This window comes from Schistocerca serialis, chromosome 8 (assembly GCF_023864345.2).
Source record: "Schistocerca serialis cubense isolate TAMUIC-IGC-003099 chromosome 8, iqSchSeri2.2, whole genome shotgun sequence".
Taxonomy (NCBI): domain Eukaryota; kingdom Metazoa; phylum Arthropoda; class Insecta; order Orthoptera; family Acrididae; genus Schistocerca; species Schistocerca serialis.
Genome location: NC_064645.1, coordinates 591,498,180 through 591,505,388, shown reverse-complemented (window position 1 = coordinate 591,505,388; position 7,209 = coordinate 591,498,180). Strand labels below are relative to the sequence as shown.

The following is a 7,209-nucleotide window of genomic DNA, read 5'->3' as shown; positions in this document are numbered from 1 at the left end:
TTGTGTGATGTCCATAGGTTAGTTAGGTTTAAGTAGTTCTAAGTTCTAGAGGACAGATGACCTCCGAAGTTAAGTCCCATAGTGCTCAGAGCCATTTGAGACATTTTGCACTGAACCAACGAAAACGACGCAATAGAAGGACCAGGGCTCTGGCACACGTCATGTTCGCTGACGAGACTAGAACTAGATGTGTTATTATTTGGAGAAGGCTTAAATGACACAAGAAACACCGTTATGATCAGGACGTCTATCCGTTTTCAGGTGAAAGTATAATGTTGTGGGTAGCAATAATGATGGGACGGCGGTTCTCTCTAATTACTATCTAAGGCGATTACTTCCAACAGATCCTAAAAAGATTGTAAGACCATACATACGTGAAGTTTGTGACAACTTTATTCAAGTCGATGACAATGCAAGACCTCACCGTACTCTAGCAGTGTCTCGGTATCTTCAATGATGCAACGTCATCCGAATTCATTGACTAGACAGTCCCCATACTTCAGTGTAATTGATCAATTGAGTATGCATGGGTCCTGTTCACGTGGCCGTTGCACAGGGTCCGAACCCGCTATCAGCGTTCAGCACGTCACTGAAGCTGCCTTTGACCAGTTGGTCATGATATCCTAGACAAACTTGATAGTCTCATTCAGATCAAGTGTCGCAGAGTGGACGAACTCATCCATGTGCAGGATGACTAGAAACTACTACTACTAAAAACTGATAATTATCTCATGAGACAAAGGTTTTCACTGTTTTTGTTTCAAGATGTACACTTAGATGAGAACCTGCTGTATTTAAGAATGAAATTTGGTAAGTAACCAAAATCGTTTTTGTTTTCAGAAGGAAATATGTTTATTTTGTTAAGAAGATGTAAAGACCTCAATGGGTTACTATAAGAAGACATTGTATTAAACTCTCTGACATTCCCAAAATTTTTGAGGTTAGTGTAAGGCACTATGAGTCATTAAAAAACGATCCTACATACAGTATTCAGCATTTATAACCTATTGAGAACTTACACTGTGAATTCGTAATGGAATGTCAGTCGATTCATAATCACAATCCGTCATCATGGCACAGTCCAACATCTCCCTTTAACTAAATCGGAAGTTACGTAGCCTGCAGTAATTCTGTGGCGAAGCAGTTTCTAGTATTAGTACTGAATACAGTGTCAAAGATTTCAGAATGATGCAAAGAGCGCTATATAATTTTAAATCGCATGTGTAAGGTGTCAGGCAAACTCAACACCTTTCATGAAAACCCTGACACGGTAAGCAAATCCAGTAGTATGTCACATAGCTGCGAATAAATCGTGACATTAAATTAACCAAAGTAATACGAGTAACGAGTGAGCAAATGGAATACCACAGACTAACACAAGAATGCCTAAATGCATGTCATACCTTCCCACCGTGAGACAGACGCTATTCCGAGGGGAGAACAGAAGCCGAGAGCAGAACCGTGTTAAGCTGAAGGCCCTACGATAAGGGACGGACACCCACGTTGCCAGCTAACCGCTAGGACCACCTCCAGCCAATGTTATAAGCTAGAGCCCTCCAGAAGAACGGTATAGATCTTACGATAACACAAAAAGGGCCACACCACCCGCAAGTTTTAGCGTGAGACTTTTTTGCGTCTCTGTTACGTCAGGACCACCCCCCCGCCCATGTTAAAAGATAGAGCGCTCCAGAAGAACAGTACAGATCTTACGATAACGCTAAAAGGACCACACCAGCTGCAAGTTTTACCGTGAGACTTTTTCGCGTCTCCGTTACGTTGCAAACTTTAAAAACATTGCCCCACCACGAGAAGTATAACGTTTCTCATTGGATAGACAGAATTTTTGTAGGCGGAGCTTAAGGTTAACATTGAGACTCTGATTGGTCGGATGAAAACACAGCCAGACAGTTTTTTAAACCAACTTCGGTAAATTGCAGTAAGGAGAAGTTAGGAGAGAGTTGCTTCCGAGACGGTGAGGTGAGCGGAGCTGTGCTGCCCGCCACCCCCTGAAGAACACCGACAAGGTAATGAACGCATGCGATGCCGCATAACAGCGCATAAAGCTTCACTCAGAACTGCAGAAGGCTCATCTGTTACACCCCCTTTTTGCGTAATACTAGTGTCGATCGTCAATTAAAGCTCATGGTGTTCACATTTGCCACTTGAAGTAAAAATCTGAAACGGGATGATTTTTCTGTTATATAGTTATTGAGAAGCCACTGTAATTTACGACAAGTTAGATAAGTAATTAAAGATAATTGAGGGTCACTGTAGACCATTTTGATAGTTTTCTCTTTTGTGAAACTTAATTTATACCTAGACTACAGATGTGATATGGCATAGGTCATCCTTCGATCCATTGTAGAACTTGGAAACCCATTCAGGGAATATTCGTTCACATTTTTGTTGAACGCAGTTGGCTTTTACCATTCTGTATTAAAACATTTCCTTTTATCAATAGTGCAATTTACAAACAATGTTTTGTGAGTAGAATAAAATTTCCAATGGTAAACTTAACTGCTTTTTCGGCGTTATTTTACCAGCTAACTAAAAATAGGAAAGCCTTGAACCCCTTCCACTAAATTTAGTTAGTATTAAGATTCTTTTACAGGGAGTGCAGTGGAGCTGACGCTGAAATCATTAAGTATTTGGTTATATCATCGCTAGTCTCACTGAACTCTTCTGAACTCTACATGTCATGTGTGGTCTGGCGTCTCCTTACCAGCAGCAGGTCCCAGGTTCAAACTAGTCAATTCCCTAAAAAACACATTCAGAGCGTCGTTGCGCGAAAGTGGTAGGGAGACACGATATAGAACAAAGAGACACCACGCAGAATGTTAGACATGTAGCAGTCTACCTAAGGTACCTTAATATCGTTGAGTCAACAACAAGATAAAGAGGAAAATTGGAAAACATGACAACATGAACTATTTAGCATTTGACGTATGATCACTAACTGGAGGATATCAGTAGGTTGTCAAGATGGTATGTTCAGTTTTCCTGAATATTTTATTGAATACGTTGTAGTGATAATGGGTCGTATGAAAAATATTTTAAACATTATAACATTATGTGTTGTAATCTACTATAGGTCATTGGCTAAATACTTCATATTTTCGCGTTTTTCACTTCTCTTCTTTATTTTGTCACTGAGTCAACGATATTAATGTACGACATATCAAGTAGGAGCTGTGATTTAAAATTATAGAGCGCTCTTTAGATCTATGTTGTATTTCTTCCTACCCGTCAAAGATATTTAATGTTGTACTCACTAGTGAGGAGCCTGTGTTACGTCAGGTTTGTGAAGCGCATCTCTACAGAATTGTGAGTTGCTGTATAGCCAATTTACAATTAAAAGCTTCGGTCTTTTTTAAAAGGGTGTAAGCCACTTCTTTGGCTACGTCGCTTTTTAGTTCTTCGTATGTTGTGAGAGTAGATATATCTTTTGTGTTTTAAAGGGCCTCTGTAGCATGCTCGGTTGGCCTTTAACGTGGAACTGAAAATTACATTTTGTGTTAATTGGACTTACGTCACTGCCATGTACCTTTTTATAACTACAAATGATCCGGTGACTACAAAGATACAGTACGAAAATAAGGTGTGAAGCATTTCTTATGTTTGTCATGAAGGTACCAGCGGAAAGTGTGCCAATGAAGTCTGCTCCCTTTTATTTGATCATATAAAATCTATCCCCGAAAATATCAGATAGTTTGTATTATTCTGCTATAACTGCACGGGACAGAACTAAAACCAAACACTGTCTGTATTTCTATTCTCACTGACAGTTTCTGGATATTTCAAACTTATTCAATAGTATTTCCCAGTGAAAGAACACCGCTTTTTACCGTGCGATAGACGCTTTAGTGTCATTTCAAAGAAGCTTCGACAGTATGACAGGACATTCACTATTCATCAAATACGACTGCGCATTCTACAAAGTAGGACAAAACATAGCAAATTTATACATATAGAAGTTAGAAAATTAACATTCGGGACTTTTACGAGCTCGCGTACTAAATGTTATGAAAAGACGACAGTTCTTGAAGAAAGAAGGAACAAGGCAAGACTTGATAAGATATAACTCTGTAATGAGTAGTTTCTTTAACTGTGTGTACTCGACTGCCAGAGCTGTGTTCATCAATGATTCGACGTGTATCAATGGGTTAGCCAGTCACACATTCTTCATGGCACACGAGCGAGGACCTGTTCTTCCCACCAAATAACCCCGCCTACCAAGCAGGGGGGGGGGGGGGGTTCCAGTTAAAGCACAAAAACTCGACACAGAAAAAAATTCAACAGTACATCCCAAGTGAGTATATCGAATTGTACGAGGAAGATCTGAGCAGGAATACTGACAGTAGTGCAGCATATGGCGATGACTGATGAACAGTTCATCACAAGTCAAGAAGACTTAAGTTTTGTGTGTCTTTTCCAATATTTCTATAAGTTCCTTTCGCAAGTTTAAAAGTATTATGTTCATTTTCTGTAGCTTGGAGCAGTTGTTTAAACATAAATTCACTGATGTATCCAAATATCGTCTTCTTCGTAAGAAACCAATATTTTTTTAAGGAGCTGGGTGTTCTCAGATTTTGCATGTCCGTAATATTGTATGTATTTTTATTCAAGTAAGAATTAATGTGCACAACAGTCGAAGAGCACATAAACTACTAGTTCGTATGAGCAGACTTTCTTAGTGGCGCAGTGGGTAGCACACTGGGCTTCCAGTAGGGAAGATGACGGTTCAAACACGCCTCCGACCATCCTGATGTAAGTTTTCCGTGATTTTCTTAAATCACTTCATGCAATGCCGGAATGGTTCCTTGGAAAAGACAGGGCAGATTTCCATTTCCATTCTTCCTCAATCCGAGCTCGTGTACGTCTTTAATGACGTCGTTGTCGAGAGGACGTTCAGCACTAATTGCCTCCTCCTCTTACTTGCTGATATTTTTTCTTCTAAAACATTTCTTTTGTTTCCCATCAAGTAGGTTTTCTTGACTTAACCCGTCTACGAAAGCCCATGTGAAGGATGGGTTGGCTTGTGCCATGATGTTTGATATTGAAGTTAAAATCTTCTGGGTTATTAGGCCGCGTCATGCTTCTTCTAAAATGTTCGACGTTTCGACCCCTCTGCTGAGATATTCTTCAGGATCTTTTGGTGTCCACTACTGCTAGAACACTGTCAGAGACGAGTGTCGCGTCCACTTACAAAGGGGGAGTTTTCCGGCGTTCTTGTTGGAGAAGTGATAGTATTGGTTAAAATTCATATGGCTACCATTGGTGGGCCATAGTCATAGGCTACTATTCCCGCTCTGATGCATCAGAGCGACAGTCGTCTCTGACAGTGTTCTAGCAGTAGTGGACACCAAAAGATCCTGAAGAAGATACTAGCAGAGGGGTCGAAACGTCGAACATTTTAGAAGAAACATGACGCGGCCTAATAACCCAGAAAATCTTAACTCCAGCGACAATGGCCACGAAAGCCTGCAGACTTACATGTTTGATATTGTGAGTTTCTCATATCTGATTACGATTTTACAATGTAAGTTCTCACTCGGTTATAAATGTTGCGTACTATGTTTTCGACTTTTATTTGTAATGAATCACTGTGATATATCTTGGTCTATTTTGGTGTGTCGACTCCTGAAGACGATAATTATTGACTGAAACTATTTGTGTAAAATATTGATTAATAAAGCCCTGTGCAACTACGATTATTCGTCAACTACTACATCTACGGATGATACTCTATCCAAGATAATTTGCTGCGTCCTCTCTACCAAAAACTCTTCAGCCCAGTCGGAAATTTCGCTTGATATCCCGTATGAAAATAATTTAAGAAGCACTGGTCCGCGACCACGTCGGCGCTGAAGGAACTACCTTCCGGGAGCAGGCACGTAACTTTAGCGACACTTTTGTAGTCGGCGGGGGCAGGCCTGCCGCACCTGGGGGCGGCTGCCAGCAATTTTCCGGCGCGCACGCACCGCCGCGTTACGTCACGTCCGCGCGTATGCAAGCGCACGAGCGGCCGCGCCGTTCGTTCCGCCGCGGGCGATATTCAATTACGCCCCCCAGAACCGGCCTCAGGCCCGGCCGGTGTCAGGGATTGGGGGCGGCGAGTGGGTGGTTGGTGGGCGCACAGGTCGATATCTGCGCCCCCGGACAGTTCCGGCAGCGGCTCCGCCTGGCGGATCGCCTGTGTCGCGTATTTAATTGGCGGCTTCGTTACCGGCCGCGGACGTGTCGCGCGCGCGCTAGCAGCTCGACCCACCAGAGGGCGCGCTGTTAACATGCGCCCCACGCTGCTAGCGTTCGCTCTGCTCGTCAGGACGTAAGGATGTATTGTGGGGCCACTCAATGAGCCCGTTACGCTAATCATCTTCCAATAAGCTGCCCACAGCTTTAGGCTCCCCTCCGCGGGATACCGTCACTTACGTAAATTGACGGGAGGGAGGGTGAGAGAAAATAAAATAAAGGGAAGGAACTAATGATGTCACCAGCTGCATCGAGACTCTGTGCGGAATCAGGAGGGGGTGGGGGGGGGGAGGGGGGGCGGTACATGTATATCCGACGGGGATACCAAAACAGGATCTCGTGCTTAATAGGCTTATGCGTTAAAAACTATACCAGGTGGGGACTTTATCGCAACTGATCGGACTATCTGGGCCATATACCCACCTAGATCCACCTTGTCGCAGTCTCCCTCCAATTTCCTTCACGCTCACTAGGTTTAGATTCTTATTGAAGGCTTAAGGAAACACAACATGTATTCATATAAACACGTAGAAAGTAGAATGAAGTTTTCACTCTACAGCTGAGTGTGCGCAGATATGAAACTTCCTGGCAGATTAAAACTGTATGCCGGACCGAGACTCGAACTCGGGACCTTTGCCTTTCGCGGGCAAGTGCTCTACCGACTGAGCTACCCAAGCACGACTCACGACCCGTCCTCACAGCTTTAATTCCGCCAGTACCTCGTCTCCTACCTTCCAAACTTTACAGAAGCTCTCCTGCGAACCTTGCAGAACTAGCACTCCTGAATGAAAGGATATTGAGGAGACACGGCTTAGCCACAGCCTGGGGGTTGTTTCTACAGCTGTAAAGTGCAAATGCATTCTAGAAACAACCCCCAGGCCTGACAAGGCCAAGATTATTTCTAGCAACGATTATCTAGGGTTTGAATTCTACATCTACATCTACATCTACATTGAT

General features: G+C 42.9%; 1 non-coding gene across 1 annotated transcript; it reads right to left on the bottom strand.

The window, feature by feature from the left end:
• Nucleotides 1-6,855: 6,855 nt before the first annotated feature.
• Nucleotides 6,856-6,930, bottom strand: Trnas-cga (transfer RNA serine (anticodon CGA)). The gene has a single exon. It is a non-coding gene; the product is annotated as a tRNA-Ser (tRNA).
• Between the last annotated feature and the right edge of the window lie 279 nt (nucleotides 6,931-7,209).